This window comes from Triticum urartu, chromosome 5A (genome assembly GCF_056163025.1).
Source record: "Triticum urartu cultivar PI428250 chromosome 5A, HENAU_Tu73, whole genome shotgun sequence".
Classification (NCBI taxonomy): domain Eukaryota; kingdom Viridiplantae; phylum Streptophyta; class Magnoliopsida; order Poales; family Poaceae; genus Triticum; species Triticum urartu.
Window position 1 is genome coordinate 262,084,598 of NC_141877.1, and position 21,602 is coordinate 262,106,199.

Consider the following 21,602-nt stretch of genomic DNA (forward strand, 5'->3'; position numbering starts at 1 on the left):
GGTCAGCCTCCCCGCCCACTCGCGCAAACCGAGGACCCCTCGAGGCCTCCTTATAAGTCTCCCCGCCCCCTCCCCCTCACCACTACCCGCCGCCGCCTGCAGCACCGCCGTCGCAGCCCACGCCGCCCCGCAGCCGAGCCACCCCAGCGCCGCCGTTCGCCACCGCCGCCAGCCGCCGCACGCGCCGCTGCCTCCCCACACCGCCGCCCCGCCTCATCGTCGCCTCGCCGCTGACGCCCTGACGCTGGAGCCACCAGATCCCTCCGCCGACGCCGTTGACCGGTAAGAAGCGGTCGGTTCTTTCGGTTTTTGTCGGTTTTGTTTTAGATCGGTTTTTTCGTTTTCGTTTTAGTCTAATTAGTAAACGTTCAGTGGTTAGATTGTTTAACGAACGGTTTTCGTTCGTTTAGTTCTGTTAGCGGACATTCGTCCGATAGATTTTTCTCTCTAAATTTATTTTTCGGCCGGGGACCTATCCACGAATACTTTTCTTACTGATTAGTCCCTGAACTTCAAACCTTCGCTACTTTTTGCTCCTTTGTCCAAATCCAGTGAAACCAATGCCAAAATCTTTGTCTCAATCCCCTCTATTCAGATAATCAACTTGAACATGGTTTTGATAATTTAAAATTTGGTTTCAAGCAGATTTGAATTCGATTTTTTTTATCATAGTTTGAGTTTCGTAGCTCCGATTCGATTGATTATATTTGCAAATCAAAGTTCTTAACTTGGACTTTCAGTTTGGATCCTTTATTTTGGATTTACTTTTGCATCTTATGCTTGAGTGCTTATGTACGCTATTGTTTGTTCACGATAGAGTTTCCGGAGTGCGAGGCTTGCTACTACGAATCACTAGGGTTTTCCGTCGTCAGCAAGTCAAGTAACACTTTGATCATATCCCTTTACTACCCAGTTTTTATGCATTAGTTTCAACCCTCAAACATTGCATGAATATGCTTGATAACATGTGGGTATTTGGGAAGTAGTTGACGAGGTAGGAACCTACTGCCTTTTATTTCAAACCGTGGGTGTTACTACATTATGCTTACACTACTATGATATGCTCGTAGATGTGGTTTGGTTTTGAGAGAATTCATGAAATATGTGAGAGTTATTGTTAACTAAGGTTTAACTTAAGGTGGATACTTTAATACACATCTGGGTGGATTGGTTTGTGGACACCTGGGGAATCCAGTGTTGTCCAAGGAGATCCCGGGGTATCCGTGTGATTTTCCTATGGTTCGCCACCCAGGCTCAAAGGGATCATAAGATTGTTCATGCTAGAAACTTCCATGTGCAGCCACAAGCCATTATGGGCACTGGCATAGTTGAGTAAGTTGTGGGAATCCTTTCCATTATGGGCTACCAGATGTAGGGGATTGTAGGTGTACCGACCTATCTATCGGTTAAGGGGACCTCTTCGAAAAGACTGTGTCTCGTTCATCTGTTTCTCAAACACCATGCAGTGTGAGAAATTCAACGGAGGAGATCGAGTCTTGTGGAGAAAAGTGCGCAAACCTCTGCGAAGTGTACAAACTAATCATGATTAGCCATGTCCCCGGTTGTGGACATCTTGAGTATCTGGTACTTGAATTATTATGTTGATCTCATCACTCTACTTAATTAATTTTGTTGGGTTATTAACTTTTAATTGTGATTGAGTTGGGGTTACCTTCTCAATGTTTTCCACAAACTTTGTAGTTAAATAAAATATATTCCTTTGCTGTAGGGAAAATTTAGCTTTACGCAAATGATAACCATAGAGCCTCCACCAGCCATATATTGCATGTAGTGATAGCTATTATCTGTTCATTACTCTATAGTGTTATTTTGCCAGCATATTCCATGTGCTGACCTACACAGGCTGCAACGTATTATGTTGCAGAGCTTTCAGACGAAGAGTAAGGTGCGATAGGTCGTTGTCATGCATTCAATTTTGCCGTGGAGTTGGATGGACTCTCTACCTTCGAACCTTCCGATGTTATCTTATTTAGATGGCCTTCAGACATATTATTGTAATAAGTTCTCTTTTGAGATATTCGATGTAATAAGTGTGTGATTGAACTCTGTTATAAATCCTCGAGTACTGTGTGTGTCAGCAATACCGATCCAGGGATGACACTTAAGCACAGAGAGTTGACCGTCTGAGGTCGGGTCGCTACAAGATGGTATCAGAGCACACACTGACTGTAGGACGCGACCACTAGGACAAACCCTAGGACACTCTTCTCTACTCATTTCTGACTCTTCTCCATTTTCTACTCTATAGATGGCGGACCCAAGGAACAAGTTCACTCAACCGTATGACGACACCCCTTTCAGACGACACTTGAAGGAAGTCACTAGGTACCTGAGCATCGGAATACCAAGTTTCACCAGGACCTACACTGCCACTTTACTAGAAGAGGAGCGCTGGATGATTCGAGTTCATGTTCCAGGAAGGATGTTCGCACCAGTTACCGAGCCTATAGAGTTTTCCTTTGATGCACCAACCTGGAGTCTAGGAAAGAGCATGGCCGCCCACATCACCATCGGACGCATTGGCGAGGTATACAATAAGGAGCTTAAGGACACCATCTACCAGATATGTGGACGTCGAGATGAGCAATGGGAGATGATTTGCACCAGGAAGGATAGATCCATAGCAGCCTACATCCAGGAGTGAAACCAGCACATTCGTCGACAGGAGAACCAGATGTGCGCCAGCATGATAGACATGAAGAAGGTGATGACCAGGAACATGGAGCTAGAAGAGGAACTAAAGTCTACACGCGATGGATATGAAGAAGAAATTGTCGTACTACTGGAGAAGAATGAAGACCTGAAGAAGAAGCTAGGGATGACACTTAAGCACAGAGACTTGACCGTCTGAGGTCGGGTCGCTACACATTCATAGCTTAGGATTCCCTTCGTGCTGACATGAGGGAGAAGGGGGGCTGCTAGCTACTTCACGCTTTGCTTGGTGAACCTCGGTTGGGGGGGAGGGGGCATGCATTCATAGCTTAGGATTCCCTTCATGCCGACACGAGGGGGGGGGGTGAGGGCAAGCAATACAGTGCGCTTTGCGAGAGAGGTGCCACATTGAAGTTGCATTTGGTATTTGACAATCAAACCACCCTTTTGATACATAAATTTGGTCCACATGCAAGTGTGTTCGTGTTCTGACCCTCTCCCGCGTCATTTTTCACCAAATTTATGAACATTAGATAAGCCGGATGACGCAACACACATGGTTCACTCAAACTAACCGTGTGCCACGCCGGTGCACCTATCACGCAAACATCCGCACAGTACATTGGGCTCCACGAGGCTTCCCCTCTCAAAAATATCTACCCGCCTTGAGGGTTTTTCTGTTTCTTAACACACGGTTGCTATCTCTAGATCGTGTGCGATGTTTCTTGTTCTCAATCCCGCCTGCATCCCTAGAAAATATCTGCCCGCCTCGAGGGGTTTTCTATTTCATAACACACGATTGTTATCTCCGGACCGTGTGCGATGCACTATCATCAAAATTTTCAATAGCCTGGCATTTCAATCCCGCATTTGACTCCCGCGTAGTAAAATTTTCAGTACCCGCATCATTTCCTCAAACACCCCGTGCCCCCTCCACACACACACACCAAAACCTCCTCGGGCGTGCGCGCGCGCGCACACACACACACACCCTCCCTTGCTCGAAACCCTAGCAAGGTCCCTGCCGCCGCCGCAAGGCCTCCATTGTCAACATCTGTCGGTTTGACCGTGTCGCTTACCCACCGATCTCCATACCCATGCCACCCTGAGTTTCTTAGATGACGCCTGCCAAACGCCCCCTTTCCCACATATCCCCATCCCCATCCCCCACTCCAGAGCGTCACAACCTAAGCCCGGCTACGCTTCCCATGGAGCTCGAGGAGCAATTGTCCCAAAAGAGGTGTATAGCGGTCTCTTCCCCGATGTCGTCGAGGAAGATGACGACCATTACTGGCGGCAGGCACTCAAGAAGTGGGCTAGAGTATGCAGGCATGTCTCGGCCGCCGGCTACGACATCGAGGTCATCGACAGCGACGACCTGAGGAGGGATGTGTCACAGGTTAAGTGGCCCACGCCTACCCCTCGAGTTTAACCGTCGTCGATCTCATGCATGGCCCCGTCGCTGATCTCCTCTGGCTCGCTGTCAACAATTTGCCATTCTACATCGCCATCGAGCCCCTTTTGTCATTTTTGAAGGACATGTTCTACGACACTGGCTTGGGATCCACAGCTTGCAAGTAAGACCTCATCAACGGCGACCACGAGGAGGGCACCCTCTCCGGCTCTTCCAAGGGGAAAGAACCCATCTGCTCTTCCAAGGGGAAAGCGCTCGTCTGTGACATCAGGGAGGGCACCCTACAGCCGTGCTCTTCCAAGGGGAAGGAGCCCATCTACGACAACATGGAGCGCATCCAGGGTCCGTGCTCTTCCCACGGGAACGAGCCCATCTATGACAAGTGAGGAAACCCATGATTTGTTTTGCCGTGCCTCTTCACAGGGGGAGACCCATGATTTGTTTTGTCGAGTCCCTTTTGTAGTGTAGTGATAATATGTCCAGTTTTAATTGCTATATCTGGTTGTTTGCAGTATGCCTTGTTTATTTCAGTTGTTCACAATGTGATGCTCTATATGTGCACTTATTTACTGTGCAGTACATTTCATCAATCCTGTTTTAAACATACCGATATGAATGCATATATTTGCTTGTTGGTAAGCCTGTTATAGCTAGCATATGGCTCTTTTAAAGTTTTTTGATTGTTCGATTGTTTGTAGTTAGCATATGTCCAGTTTCAATGCCACCTTTGGTTGTTCATAATATGCCTTGTTTATTCTAGTTACTCACAATGTGATGTTCTATATGTGCAAGTATGAACTATGCAGTTCAATTTCATCAGTACCAGTTTCAACAATACCACTATGAATGACTACATTTGGTTGCTCCATCTTGTAGTTAACACACCTTTCCATTTTTTTAACAATAACCATTGTACTTAGACCGGCACAATACCAGTTTGAATGACTATGTTTGCTCGTTGTTAAATGTTAGGCCTGTTGCAGTTAGCACACCTTTCCACTTGTTTTGCTTTACTAGCGTGCTTAAACCTGCACACTGAAGCTATCTTTTGGAGATTATTTTGTCTGCCATGTATAATTTTGGTTGATGTTTAGCCTGTTGTGCTTAACATGCTTCTCGATTTATCTACATAGGACAATTTTTGGAACGACTGATGTTTTCCATCGAGGTTAGTTTCATCCCATGGCTTATATCTGCTCACTGTTCAGGATATCGGTAGCTGGTACCATATAGGCCGGCAACTCATAAGGGACTAATCGGTGAATCAGACTTTTAACTGAATATATCTGCAACCCATTTTTCATTAGGTTAACTAGGGCCATATGTAATATATCTGAGGCTACATAGCTACATGCACTGTACTTAATGTCTAAGTATGCAATCCTAGGCTACATAGAAACAAGGAAGAGTGTTACATTAATGTTCTAATGATGTCTAGATATACATAGAAGAGCAGCAGCAACAACAACAACACAACCCTGTTTGGATACTCAACTTAGCTAGAGGTTAGAGTTAGTTTCTAGCTCATTACTAACCCTGAACTAACTCCATCCAAAGAATTGTTTGGATGGAAGGGTTAGATGGACAATAAATGCACTAGGAGAACTAGCTCCAATTAGCACCTCTTGGGTTGGATATTTTTTGGGTAGGTTATAAATGCAACTAGCTCAAACTAGCCCTCATGTTTAGATATACTTTAGGGCTAATTGAACCCGAACTAGCTCAAACTAACTGTAACCCATGGATACAACAACAATTAATCAACTGATAATTTGTAAGAATGCACTAAACCCCTTCCGACCCATAATATAAGATGTTAATTCATCTAATATGTGAGTATATGGGATGTTATAAGATACTCCCTCCGTTCCTAAATATTTGTCTTTTTAGAGATTTCAAATGGACTACCACATATAGATGTATATGGACATATTATAAAAGAGTGTTGTACTACATCATTGTGCAATTGTTGTTTAGCTTCTAATATTAACTTGGTGCTTTTAGGTACATATGTCATTGGTAAAGATCCGCGCTCCGACCATTTCTGCGTATGGGGCAATGAGATATCGATGAACCAGCATCAAGTGAGGAAGCTGATAAAGATTGCTAGTAAAATGGGTCCAGAGATGGCAATTAAACTATTTGTTTACACTTTATCCAAGACAATAGCGAACTGTAGGATGGTAAGTAAGAACTCTGGAGCCTTCTTTTTACTGCCCATAATGAGTTGTGTTAGATGACAATGTCTGAATCTTTTTCCTTTGCAGTGGTTGCCAAAGTAGTTTACTCAAGATTACCTCTCAAACTACATGATTGGTGGGCATGCAAAGGTTAAAGTATTTCTACTAGAACACGATGATTATCTAGATGTTTTCATGAAGACCGTGAAGGATGGGCGGTCGGCCATCACAAGGGGTTGGACTAGAATCGTGCGTGCCTTCTGCATGGATGAGGGCACAATATGGGCATTTCGCTTCACCTTGTTCAGCAACCAGAATATATTTCGCCTCTTTCTTTACCGTCTTTAATAGTACAAGTATACAACTGTGGTTCATCATTCTTTATTTGGTTCTTATGTAATTCTTGAACATATGTACCTATGAATCAAATAATGCATTGGTTGTTTGAACCTGATAGATATGAATAAAGCTGTAGCATACATCCAAATTCAAATCCAAATCCGATACAATTTGGAAAAGCAACAATTAAATTAGGGTGAAATTATGCTTCCAGGTTGTTACGGCACACACGGTTGGTAAAACACAAACGTTTGCGATATGCACCATAATTCGAGACGGTTCACAGAGAGGAAACGTGTGCAAGCATGCACACAGTTGCCGTTTGCAAACCGTGTGCGATGTCAGACAATATCACAAACGGTGCGGGCAAACTAAACATTTGTGTTAGTTGCCTTACCGTACACGATTCGCAACCATGAACTATTTCTGATGAAGTATGCATCGTAAATGTTGCACCACAGGATAGCGTGTGCGATAGCTGTTGTGTACGACGATGTTATGACGATCCGACGTTTTGTAATTCTGTCCGACACTCGTACGACGATTAGCTAATCTTCTTAATAGTGAACCTTTTGTGATGGGCCGCGCATCATACACGTTCTATAATAGTGAACCGTTTGTGATGGGCCGCGCATCGTAAACATAGCACCACAGAATACCGACTGCGATGGCAATGCGAGCAGAAACGAGTAGGAGTACTGTAGGGTCCCTATCCCCGACGGTTTCTGGGTCGTGTGGGAAGGACCCCCCTATCGCCACACTCAGTTGGCGACGGTTCCCAATGGCGTCGCGGAAAGGGGTTAAAAACCGTTTTTTAGGACCGACACGTACCAGTGAAGGCAAAGATCATGTATATAGGCATCACGTCCGAGATAAGTAGACCGAATCCTGCCTGCATCTACTACTACTACTACTCCATGCATCGGCCGCTATCCAGCATGCATCTAGAGTATTAAGTTCATAAAGAATGGAGTAATGCCTTAAGCAAGATGACATGATGTATACAAAGTAAACTCACGCATGAATAAACCCCATCTTTTTATCCTTAATGGAAACAATAAAAATATGTATCTTGTCCCTTTATGTAACTGGGATATAGATCCCCGCAAGATTGAACCCATTACAAAGCACCTCTCTCACTGCAAGGAAAATCAATCTAGTTGGCCAAACCAAATCAATAGATTGGAGAGAAATACAAAGCTATAATAATCATGCATAAAAGAGTTCAGAGAAGACTCAAATAATATTCATGGATAATCTGATCATGAACTCATAATTCATTGGATCCCAACAAACTCACCGCAAAAAGTGATTACATCGAATAGAACTCCAAGAACATAGAGGCGAACATTGTATTGAAGATCAAAGAGAGAGAACAAGCCATCTAGCTACTAGCTATGGACCCGTAGGTCTGTGGTAAACTACTCAGACATCATCAGAAGGGGGGTAAGGTTGATGCAGAGCCCCTCCGTGGTCGGTTCCCCCTCCAGCAGAGTACCGTAAAAGGCCTCCAGATGGGATCTCGCGAGAACAGAAGCTTTCAGCGGCGAAAAAAGTGTTTTGGGTGGATCCCTATTGGTTTCCCGATTTTAGAGAAATTATAGAGGCGGAATTAGGTCAAACGGATGCACGTGGGCCCCACAAGTCACCAGGGGGAGCCCTGGTGCCTTGTGGGCTACTCCTTCATCTTCTGGCCCTCTCCCGAAGCTTCCAGGGTCTCTTATGTCCAGAAAAAAATCTCCCAAAAGTTTCATGGCATTTGGACTTCGTTTGGTACTGATATTCTGGAAAACCAAAAACAGGCAAAAAAACAACAACTGGCACTTGACACTAAGTTAATAGGCCAGTCCCAAAAAATGATATATATAATGGCGTATAAATGCATATAAAACATCCAAGATTGATACTATAATAGCACGTAACAACCAAAAAATATAGATACATTGGAGACGTATCAAGGAGCCGCCATAACTTCCTTGTAAGGTGTAGGTTCATCTTCCTCTAAGATGAATATTTCATTGTGAAACCATTCAGGAGGTTTGATAACTATTCCTGACCTATGTGGTTCAGTTACAGTCTTAACTGGAATTTCTACAGCTGGTGTAGTAATTTCCGATTCAATTGTGTGACAGTTTCTGGAACCTATTCTGTTTCGCTAGTCCTCACTTCCGGAGATTCAATAATCTCATCGAGTTGTACTCTCCTCCCACTTATTTCTTTAGCGAGAAACTCTGGTACTTCTTGAGCTTGCTTTGGTTTTTCCCTTGAAGAGGAAAGAGTGATGCAGCACAGTAGAGATAAGTATTTCCCTCAGTTAAGAACCAAGGTATCAATCCAGTAGGAGAAGAATGCGCAAATCACCAATACTTGCACAAACAATCAAACACTTGCACCCAACGCGATAAAGGGGTTGTCAATCCCTTCACGGTCACTTGCAAAGGTGAGATCTGATAGAGATAGTTAAATAAAACTAAATGAAAGATAAAATATTTTTGGGTTTTTTGGTTTATAGATCTGAAAATAAAAGATTGCAAAATAGTAGATCGGAAACTAATATGATGGAAAATAGACCCGGGGCCATAGGTTTCACTAGAGGCTTCTCTCTTGAAGGTAAATAATACGATGGGTGAACAAATTACTGTCGAGCAATTGATAGAAAAGCGCAAAGTTATGACGATATCCAAGGCAATGATTATGTAATATAGGCATCACGTCCATGTCAAGTAGACCGAGTCCTGCCTGCATCTACTACTATTACTCCACACATCGACCGACTCCTGCCTGCATCTAGAGTATTAAGTTCATAAAGAACAGAGTAACGCTTTAAGTAAGATGACATGATGTAGAGGAATAAACTCAAGCAATATGATGCAAACCCCATCTTTTTATCCTTGATGGCAACAATACAATATGTGCCTCGCTACCCCTACTTTCTCACTGGGTGAGGACACCACAAGATTGAATCCAAAGCTAAGCACTTCTCCCATTGCAAGAAAAACTAATCTAGTTGGCCAAACCAAACTGATAGTTCGAAGAGAATTACAAAGATATCAAATCATGCATATAAGAATTCAGAGAAGATTCAAATAATATTCATAGATAAGCTGATCATAAATCCACAATTCATCGGATCTTGACAAACACACCGCAAAAGAAGATTACATCGGATACACCTCCAAGAACATTGAGGAGAACATGGTATTGAGAACCAAAGAGAGAGAAGAAGCCATCTAGCTACTAGCTATGGACCTGTAGGTCTGAGGTAAACTACTCATGCTTCATCAGAAGGGCAATAGAGTTGATGTAGATGCCCTCCGTGATCGAATCCCCCTCCGGCAGGATGCCGGAAAAGGCCCCAAGATGGGATCTCACGGGAACAGAAGGTTGTGGCAGTGGAAAAGTGTTTTTGTGGATACTTCTAGAGGTTCTGGAATATATGTGAATATATAGGGCCAAGGGCTAGGTCAGAGGAGTCCCGAGGGGGTGGCAAGGTAGGGGTGCGCCCTCTGTTGGGGAACGCGGTAATTTCAAAAAAATTCCTACGCACACGCAAGATCCATCTAGGTGATGCATAGTAACGAGAGGGGATAGTGTTGTCCATGTACCCTCATAGACCATAAGCGGAAGCATTATGACAACGTGGTTGATGTAGTCGTACGTCTTCAAGATCCGACCGATCCTAGTACCGAAGGTACGACACCTCTACGATCTGCACACGTTCAACTCGGTGACGTCCCACAAACTCTAGATCCAGCTGAGTGTCGAGGGAGAGCTTCGTTAGCACGACGACATGATGACGGTGATGATGAAGTTACTGACGCAGGGCTTCGCCTAAGCTCTACAATGATATGACCGAGGTGGAGATCTGTGGAGGGGGGCACCGCACACGGCTAAGCAATCAACTTGTGTGTCTATGGGGTGCCCCCTCCCCCGTATATAAAGGAGGGGAGGAGGAGGCCGGCCGGCACTAGAGGGCGCGCCAAGGGGGGGGAATCCTCCTCCTAGTAGGAGTAGGATTCCTCCTTTCCTAGTCCTACTAGGAGGGGGAAGGAAGGAGAGGGGGAGGGAGAGGGAAAGAGGGGCCGCGCCCCCTCCCTTAGTCCAATTCGGACTCCCTTGGGGGGGGGCGCCACCTCCTGGCCGCTGCCCTCTCTCTCCCCTAAAGCCCACTAAGGGCCCAATAACTTCCCAGGGGGATTCCGGTAACCCTCCGGCACTCCGGTTTTATCCGAAACCTCCCAGAACACTTCCGGTGTCCGAACATAGTCGTCCAATATATCAATCTTTATGTCTCGACCATTTCGAGACTCCTCGTCATGTCCTTGATCATATCCGGGACTTCGAACTACCTTCGGTACATCAAAACTCATAAACTCATAATACCGATCGTCACCGAACGTTAAGTGTGCGGACCCTACGGGTTCCAGAACTATGTAGACATGACCGAGACTCATCTCTGGTCAATAACCAATAGCAGAACCTGGATGCTCATATTGGTTCCTACATATTCTACGAAGATCTTTATTGGTCAAACCGCATAACAACATGTGTTGTTCCCTTTGTCATCGGTATGTTACTTGCCCGAGATTCGATCGTCGGTATCTCAATACCTAGTTCAATCTCGTTACCGGCAAGTTTCTTTACTTGCTCTGTAATGCAGCATCCCGTAACTAACTCATTAGTCACATTGCTTGCAAGGCTTATAGTGATGTGCATTACCGAGAGGGCCCAGAGATGCCTCTCCAATACACTGAGTGACAAATCCTAATCTCGATCTGTGCCAACTCAACAAACTCCATCGGAGACACCTGTAGAGCATCTTTATAGTCACCCAGTTACGTTGTGACGTTTGATAGCACACTAAGCGTTCCTTCGGTATTCTGGAGTTGCATAATCTCATAGTCATAGGAACATGTATAAGTTATGGAGAAAGCAATAGCAAAAAACTAAATGATCATAGTGCTAATTAAGCTAACGGATGGGTCAAGTCAATCACATCATTCTCTAATGATGTGATCTCGTTCATCAAATGACAACTCATGTCTATGGTTAGGAAACTTAACCATCTTTGATTAACGAGCTAGTCAAGTAGAGGCATACTAGTGACACTCTGTTTGTCTATGTATTCACACATGTACTAAGTTTCTGGTTAATACAATTCTAGCATGAATAATAAACATTTATCATGATATAAGGAAATATAAATAACAACTTTATAATTGCCTCTGGGGCATATTTTGTTCAGTGTCTCACTTGCACTAGAGTCAATAATCTAGATTACATTGTAATGATTCTAACACCCATGGAGTCTTAGTGCTGATCATGTTATGCCCGTGAGAGAGGCTTAGTCAATGGGTCTGCAACATTCAGATCCATATGTATCTTGCAAATCTCTACGTCTCCCTCCTTGACTTGATCGCGGATGGAATTGAAGAGTCTTTTGATGTGCTTGGTTCTCTTGTGAAATCTGGGTTCCTTTGCCAAGGCAATAGCACCAGTGTTGTCACAAAAGATTTTAATTGGACCCGATGCACTAGGTATTACACCTAGATAGGATATGAACTCCTTCATCCAGACTCCTTCATTTGCTACTTCCGAAGTAGCTATGTACCCCGCTTCACATGTAGATCCCGCCACGACGCTCTGCTTGGAACTGCACCAACTGACAGCTCCACCATTCAATAAAAATACGTATCCGGTTTGTGACTTAGAGTCATCCGAATCAGTGTCAAAGCAAGCATTGACGTAACTGTTTACGACAAGCTCTTTGTCACCTCCATAAACGAGAAACATATCCTTAGTCCTTTTCAGGTATTTCGGGATGTTCTTGACCATTGTCCAGTGATCCACTCCTGGATTACTTTGGTACCTCCTTGCTAAACTAATAGCAAGGCACACATCAGGTCTGGTACACATCATTGCATACGTGATATCACCTATGGCTGAATCATAGGGAATGACTTTCATTTTCTCTCTATCTTCTACAGTGGTCGGGCATTGAGTCTAGCTCAACTTCACACCTTGTAACACAGGCAAGAACCCTTTCTTTGCTTGATCCATTTTGAACTTCTCCAAAACTTTATCAAGGTATGTGCTTTGTGAAAGTCCAATTAAGCGTCTTGATCTATCTTTATAGATCTTGATGCCCAATATATAAGCAGCTTCACCAAGGTCGTTCATTGAAAAATTCTTATTCAAGTATCATTTTATGCTATTCAAAAATTCAGTATCATTTCTGATCAGCAATATGTCATCCACATATAATATCAGAAATGCTACAGAGCTCCCACTCACTTTCTTGTAAATACAAGCTTCTCCAAAAGTCTGTATAAAACCATATGCTTTGATCACACTATCAAAGCGTTTATTCCAACTCCGAGAGGCTTGCACCAATCCATAAATGGATCGCTGGAGCTTGCACACTTTGTTAGCACCTTTTGGATCGACAAAACCATCTGGTTGCATCATATACAACTCTTCTTTAAGATATCCATTAAGGAATGCAGTTTTGACATCTATTTGCCAAATTTCATAATCATAAAACGCGGCAATTGCTAACATGATTGGGACGGACTTAAGCATCGCTACGGGTGAGAAGGTCTCATCGTAGTCAACTCCTTGAACTTGTCAAAAACCTTTTGCAACAAGTCAAGCTTTGTAGACAGTAACATTACCATCAACGTCAGTCTTCTTCTTGAAGATCCATTTATTCTCTATGGCTTGCCGATCATCAGGCAAGTCAACCAAAGTCCACACTTTGTTCTCATACATGGATCCCATCTCAGATTTCATGGCCTCAAGCCATTTTGTGGAATCTGGCCTCATCATCGCTTCCTCATAGTTCGTAGGTACATCATGGTCGTACCACTCTGGTGCGGATCTTACTCTGGTTGACCTACGAGGTTCGGTAGTAACTTGATCAGAAGTTTCATGATCATCATCATTAGCTTCCTCACTTACTAGTGTAGGAATCACTGGAACTGATTTCTCCGATGAACTAATTTCCAATAAGGGAGCAAGTACAGTTACCTCATTAAGTTCTACTTTCCTCCCACTCACTTCTTTCGAGAGAAACTCCTTCTCTAGAAAGGATCCATTCTTAGCAACGAATCTCTTGCCTTCGGATTTGTGATAGAAGGTGTACCCAACTGTCTCCTTTGGGTATCCTATGAAGACATGCTACCTCCTGAGCACTGCGTTGGATTTCCTTGAAGAGGAAAGGATGATGCAGCAAAGTAGCGTAAGTATTTCCCTCAGTTTTTGAGAACCAAGGTATCAAATCAGTAGGAGGCTACGCGCGAGTCCCTCGCACCTACACAAAACAAATAACTCCTCGCAACCAATGCGATAAGGGGTTGTCAATCCCTTCACGGTCACTTACGAGAGTGAGATCTGATAGATATGATAGGATAATATTTTTGGTATTTTTGTGATAAATATGCAAAATAAAAGAAAAGTAAAAAGCAAAGGAAATAACTAAGTATTGAAAGATTAATATGATGAAGATAGACCCGGGGGCCATAGGTTTCACTAGTGGCTTCTCTCAAGAGCATAAGTATTTTACGGTGGGTGAACGAATTACTGTTGAGCAATTGACAGAATTGAGCATAGTTATGAGAATATCTCTGTATGATCATGTATATAGGCATCACATCCGAGATAAGTAGACCGACTCCTGCCTGCATCTACTACTATTACTCCACTCATCAACCGCTATCCAGCATGCATCTAGAGTATTAAGTTCGTGAAAACAGAGTAATACCTTAAGCAAGATGACATGATGTAGAGGGATAAATTCATGCAATATGATAAAAACCCCATCTTGTTATCCTCGATGGCAACAATACAATACATGCCTTGCTGCCCCTACTGTCATTGGGAAAGGACACCGCTAGATTGAACCCAAAGCTAAGCACTTCTCCCATTGCAAGAAAGATCAATCTAGTAGGCCAAACCAAACTGATAATTCGAAGAGACTTGCAAAGATAACCAATCATACATAAAGAATTCAGAGAAGATTCAAGTATTGTTCATAGATAATCTTGATCTTAAACCCACAATTCATCGGTCTCAACAAACACACCGCAAAAATAAGATTACATCGAATAGATATCCACAAGAGAGGGGGAGAACATTGTATTGAGATCCAAAAAGAGAGAAGAAGCCATCTAGCTAATAACTATGGACCCGAAGGTCTGAGGTAACTACTCACACTTCATCGGAGAGGCTATGGTGTTGATGTAGAAGCCCTCCGTGATAGATGCCCCTTCCGGCCGAGCTCCGGAACAGGCCCCAAGATGGGATCTCGTGGATATAGAAAGTTACGGCGGTGGAATTAGGGTTTTGGCTCCATATTTGATTGTTTGGGGGTACGTAGGTATATATAGGAGGAAGGAGTACGTTGGTGGAGCAACAGGGGCCCACGAGGGTGGAGGGCGCGCCTGGGGGGTAGGCGCGCCCCCTACCTCGTGGCTTCCTCTTTTATTTCTTGACGTAGGGTCCAAGTCTCCTGAATCATGTTCGGTGAGAAAATCACGTTCCCGAAGGTTTCATTCCGTTTGGACTCCGTTTGATATTCCTTTTCTGTGAAACTCTGAAATAGGCAAAAAACAGCAATTCTGGGTTGGGCCTCCGGTTAATAGGTTAGTCCCAAAAATAATACAAAAGTGGATAATAAAGCCCATTAATGTCCAAAACAATAGATAATATAGCATGGAGCAATAAAAAATTATAGATACATTGGAGACGTATCAAGCATCCCCAAGCTTAATTCCTGCTCATCCTCGAGTAGGTAAATGATAAAAAAGATAAATTGGATGCGGAGTGCTACTTGGCATAATTTTAATGTAATTCTTCTTAATTGTGGTATGAATATTCAGATCCGAAAGATTCAAGATAAAAGTTCATATTGACATAAAAATAATAATACTTCAAGCATACTAACTAAGCAATTATGTCTTCTCAAAATAACATGGCCAAAGAAAGTTCATCCCTACAAAATCATATAGTTTAGTCATGCTCCATTTTAGTCACACAAGAATGCTCTCATCATGCACAACCTCGATGACAAGCCAAGCAATTGTTTCATACTTTAGTAATCTCAAACCTATAAACTTTCACGCAATATGTGAGCGCGAGCCATTGACATAGCACTATGGGTGGAACAGAATATGATGAGGGGGTTTATGTGGAGAAGACAAAAAAGAGGAGAAAGTCTCACATCAATGAGGCTAATCAATGGGCTATGGAGATGCCCATCGATTGATGTTAATGCAAGGAGTAGGGATTGCCATGCAACGGATGCACTAGAGCTATAAATGTATGAAAGCTCAACAAAAGAAACTAAGTGGGTGTGCATCTAACTTGCTTGCTCACGGAGACCTAGGGCACTTGAGGAGGCCCATTGTTGGAATATACAAGCCAAGTTCTATAATGAAAAATTCCCACTAGTATATGAAAGTGACAAAACAAGAGACTCTCTATCATGAAGATTATGGTGCTACTTTGAAGCACAAGTGTGGCAGAGGATAGTAGCATTGTCCCTTCTCTCTTTTTCTCTAATTTTTGGGGCCTTCTCTTTTTTATGGCCTTTATCTTTTCTTTTCTTTTTTTATATTCCTCACTTGGGACAATACTCTAGAAAATGATGATCATCACACTTCTATTTATTTACAACTCAATGATTACAACTCGATACTAGAACAAAAGATGACTCTATATGAATGCCTCCGGCGGTGTACCGGGATATGCAATGAACCAAGAGTGACATGTATGAAAGAATTATGAACTGTGGCTTTGCCACAAATACTATGTCAACTACATGATCATTTTAAGCAATATGACAATGATGAATGTGTCATGATAAACGGAATGGCGGAAAGTTGCATGGCAATATATCTCGGAATGGCTATGGAAATGCCATAATAGGTAGGTATGGTGGATGTTTTGAGGAAGATATAAGGAGGTTTATGTGTGAAAGAGCGTATCATATCATGGGGTTTGGATGCACTGGCGAAGTTTGCACCAACTCTCAATGTGAGAAAGGGCAATGCACGGTACCGAAGAGGCTAGCAATGATGGAAGGGTGAGAGTGCGTATAATCCATGGACTCAACATTAATCATAAAGAACTCACATACTTATTGCAAAAATCTACAAGTCATCAAAAACCAAGCACTATGCGCATGCTCCTAGGGGGATAGATTGGTAGGAAAAGACCATCGCTCGTCCCCGACCGCCACTCATAAGGAGGACAATCAAAGAACACCTCATGTTTCAAATTTGTTACATAACGTTTACCATACGTGCATGCTACGGGACCTGCAAACTTCAACACAAGCATTTCTCAAATTCACAACTACTCAACTAGCACGACTTTGATATTATTACCTCCATATCTCAAAACAATCATCAAGCATCAAACTTCTCTTAGTATTCAAAACACTCATAAGAAAAAATTTACTCTTGAATACCTAGCATATTAGGATTATTTAAGCAAATTACCATGCTATTTAAGACTCTCAAAATAATCTAAGTGAAGCATGAGAGATCAATAGTTTCTATAAAACAAATCCACCACCGTGCTCTAAAAGATATAAGTGAAGTACTAGAGCAAAACTATATAACTCAAAAGATATAAGTGAAGTACATAGAGTATTCTAACAAATTCCAAATCATGTATGGCTCTCTCAAAAGGTGTGTACAACAAGGATGATTGTGGTAAACTAAAAAGCAAAGACTCAAATCATACAAGACGCTCCAAGCAAAACACATATCATGTGGTGAATAAAAATATAGCTCCAAGTAAAGTTACCGATAGAAGTAGACGAAAGAGGGGATGCCTTCTGGGGCATCCCCAAGATTTGGCTTTTAGGTGTCCTTAGATTATCTTGGGGGTGCCATGGGCATCCCCAAGCTTAGGCTCTTGCCACTCCTTGTTCCATAATCCATCAAATCTTTACCCAAAACTTGAAAACTTCACAACACAAAACTTAAAGTAGAAAATATCGTGAGCTCCGTTAGCGAAAGAAAACAAAAGACCACTTCAAGGTACTGTAATGAACTCATTCTTTATTTATATTGGTGAAGCCCACTGTATTCCAACTTCTCTATGGTTTATAAACTATTTTACTAGCCATAGATTCATCAACATAAGCAAACAGCACACGAAAAACAGAATCTGTCAAAAACACAATAGTATGTAGTAATCTGTAACTAGCGCAAGATCTGGAACCCCAAAAATTCTAAAATAAATTGCTGGACGTGAGGAATTTATCTATTAATCATCTGCAAAAAGAATTAACTAAATAGCACTTTGCAAATGAAAAATGGCAGCAGTTCTCGTGAGCGCTAAAGTTTCTGTTTTTTACAGCAAGATATCAAGACTTTCCCCAAGTCTTCCCAACGGTTCTACTTGGCACAAACACTAATTAAACACAAAAAACACAACCAAAACAGAGGCTAGGCAAATTATTTATTACTAAACGGGAGCAAAAGTTAAGGAATAAAAAATAAAATTGGGTTGCCTCCCAACAAGCGCTATCGTTTAACGCCCCTAGCTAGGCATAAAAAGCAAGGATAGATCTAGGTATTGCCATCTTTGGTGGGCAATCCATAAGGGGCTCTCATAATAGATTCATAAGGTAATTTAATTTTGTTTCTAGGAAAGTGTTCCATGCCTTTCCTTAACGGAAATTGTAATCTAATATTTCCTTCCTTCATATCAATAATTGCACCACTCGTTCTAAGGAAAGGTCTACCAAGGATAATAGGACATGAAGGATTGCAATCTATGTCAAGAACAATAAAATCTATGGGCACATAATTCCTATTTGCGACAATAAGAACATCATTGATTCTTCCCATTGGTTTCTTAATAGTGGAATCCGCAAGGTGCAAGTTTAAAGAGCAATCATCAAAATCACGGAAACCTAACAAATCACACAGTCTTTGGAATCGTGGAAACACTAGCACCCAAATCACATAAAGCATAGAACTCATGATCTTTAATCTTAATTTTAATAGTTGGTTCCCACTCATCATAAAGTTTTCTAGGGATAGAAACTTCCAACTCAAGTTTTTCTTTGTAAGATTGCATCAAGGCATCAACATATGTTTAGTAAATGCTTTATTTTGACTATATGCATGAGGAGAATTTAGCACGGATTGCAACAAGGAAATATAATCAATCAAAGAGTAATTTTCATAATTAAATTCCTTTAAGTCCAAAATAGTGGGTTTAGCAACATCTAGGGTTTTAATTTCTTCAATCCCACTTTCATCAAATTTAGCATCAAGATCTAAAAACTCTGAATTTTTGGAACGCCTTCTAGGTAAAGGTGGATCATATTCAGTCCCATTATTATCAAGATTCATATTGTAAAACAAAGATTTAAGAGGGGACACATCAATAACTTTTAGATCTTCATCTTTATTTTCATAGGAACTAGAAGAATACGCTCTTATAAAGGCATCTCTCTTAGCACGCATCCTAGCGGTTCTTTATTTGCACTCATCAATGGAAATTCTCATGGCTTTGAGAGACTCATTGATATCATGCTTAGGAGGAATAGATCTAAGCTTTAAAGAATCAACATCAAGAGAAATTATATCAACATTCCTAGCCAAATCATTAATCTTAAGCAATTTTCTTCAATCAAAGCATTGAAATTCTTTTGCAAAGTAATAAATTATTTAATATTAGATTCAAAATCAGAGGGCATCTCATTATAATAGCCATAAGAACTGTTGTAGGAATTACCATAATTATTAGAGGTATTACTAGGATAAGGCCTAGGATTAAAATTTCCTCTATACGCGTTGTTACCAAAATTATTCCTACCAACAAAATTCACATCCATAGATTCATTATTGTTCTCAATCAAAGTAGACAAGGGAATATCATTAGGATCAGAAGTAACACTCTTACTAGCAAATAATTTCATAAGTTCATCCATCTTTCTACTCAAAACATTAATTTCTTCTATCGCATGCACCTTTTTATTAGTAGATCTTTCATTATGCCATTGAGAATAATTAACCATAATATTATCTAGGAGTTTAGTAGCTTCTCCTAAAGTGATTTCCATAAAAGTGCCTCCCGTGAACGAATCTAAAAGATTTCTAGAAGCAAAATTCAATCCGGCATAATTTTTTTGTATAATTATCCACAAATTCAAACCATGAGTAGGGAAATTACGTATCATTAATTTCATCCTCTCCCAAGCTTGTGCAACATGTTCATGATCAAGTTGCTTAAAATTCATAATATCATTTCTAAGGGAGATGATCTTAGCGGGAGGAAAATACTTAGAGTTAAAAGCATCTTTGCACTTGTTCCAAGAATCAATACTATTTTTAGGCAAAGACGAAAACCAAGCTTTAGCACGATCTCTAAGCGAAAAAGGAAATAGCTTCAACTTAACAATATCATTGTCCACATCTTTCTTCTTTTACATATCACACAAATAAACAAAGCTATTTGGATGGGTAGCGGCATCTTCACTTGGAAGGCCGGAAAACGAATCTTTCATGACAAGATTTAGCAAAGCGGCATTAATTTCACAAGATTCAGCATCGGTAAGAGGAGCAATCGGAGTGCTAATAAAATCATTGTTGTTGGTATTGGTAAAGTCACACAATTTAGTGTTATCTTGAGCCATCGAGACAAGCAAGCAATCCAACACACAAGCAAACAAAAATCAAGCGGGCAAAAAGAGGCAAATAGAGAAAGAGAGGGAGGATAGAGAGAGAGGGCGAATAAAACGGCAACGGTGAAGTGGGGGAGAGGAAAACGAGAGGCAAATGGCAAATAATGTAATGCAGGAGATAAGGGTTGTGATGGGTACTTGGTATGTTGACTTTTGCGTAGACTCCCCGGCAACGGCGCCAGAAATCGCTCGTTGTCGGGAGTCAAATCTTGACTTGTGTGAACCTCCCCGACAACGGCGCCAGAAATCTTCTTGCTACCTCTTGAGCACTGCGTTGGATTTCCTTGAAGAGGAAAGGATGATGCAGCAAAGTAGCGTAAGTATTTCCCTCAGTTTTTGAGAACCAAGGTATCAATCCAGTAGGAGGCTACGCGCGAGTCCCTCGCACCTACACAAAACAAATAACTCCTCGCAACCAATGCGATAAGGGGTTGTCAATCCCTTCACGGTCACTTACGAGAGTGAGATCTGATAGATATGATAGGATAATATTTTTTGTATTTTTGTGATAAAGATGCAAAATAAAAGCAAAGTAAAAAGCAAAGGAAATAACTAAGCATTGAAAGATTAATATGATGAAGATAGACCTGGGGGCCATATGTTTCACTAGTGGCTTCTCTCAAGAGCATAAGTATTTTACGGTGGGTGAACGAATTACTGTTGAGCAATTGACAGAATTGAGCATAGTTATGAGAATATCTAGGTATGATCATGTATATAGGCATCACGTCCGAGACAAGTAGACTGACTCCTGCCTGCATCTACTACTATTACTCCACTCATCGACCGCTATCCAGCATGCATCTAGAGTATTAAGTTCATGAAAACAGAGTAACGCCTTAAGCAAGATGACATGATCTAGAGGGATAAATTCATGCAATATGATAAAAACCCCATCTTGTTATCCTCGATGGCAACAATACAATACGTGCCTTGCTGCCCCTACTGCCACTGGGAAAGGACACCGCAAGATTGAACCCAAAGCTAAGCACTTCTCCCATTGCAAGAAAGATCAATCTAGTAGGCCGAACCAAACTGATAATTCGAAGAGACTTGCAAAGATAACCAATCATACATAAAATAATTCAGAGAAGATTCAAATATTGTTCATAGATAATCTTGATCATAAACCCACAATTCATCGGTCTCAACAAACACACCGCAAAAAGAAGATTACATCGAATAGATCTCCACAAGAGAGGGGGAGAACATTGTATTGAGAACCAAAAAGAGAGAAGAAGCCATCTAGCTAATAACTATGGACCCAAAGGTCTGAGGTAAACTACTC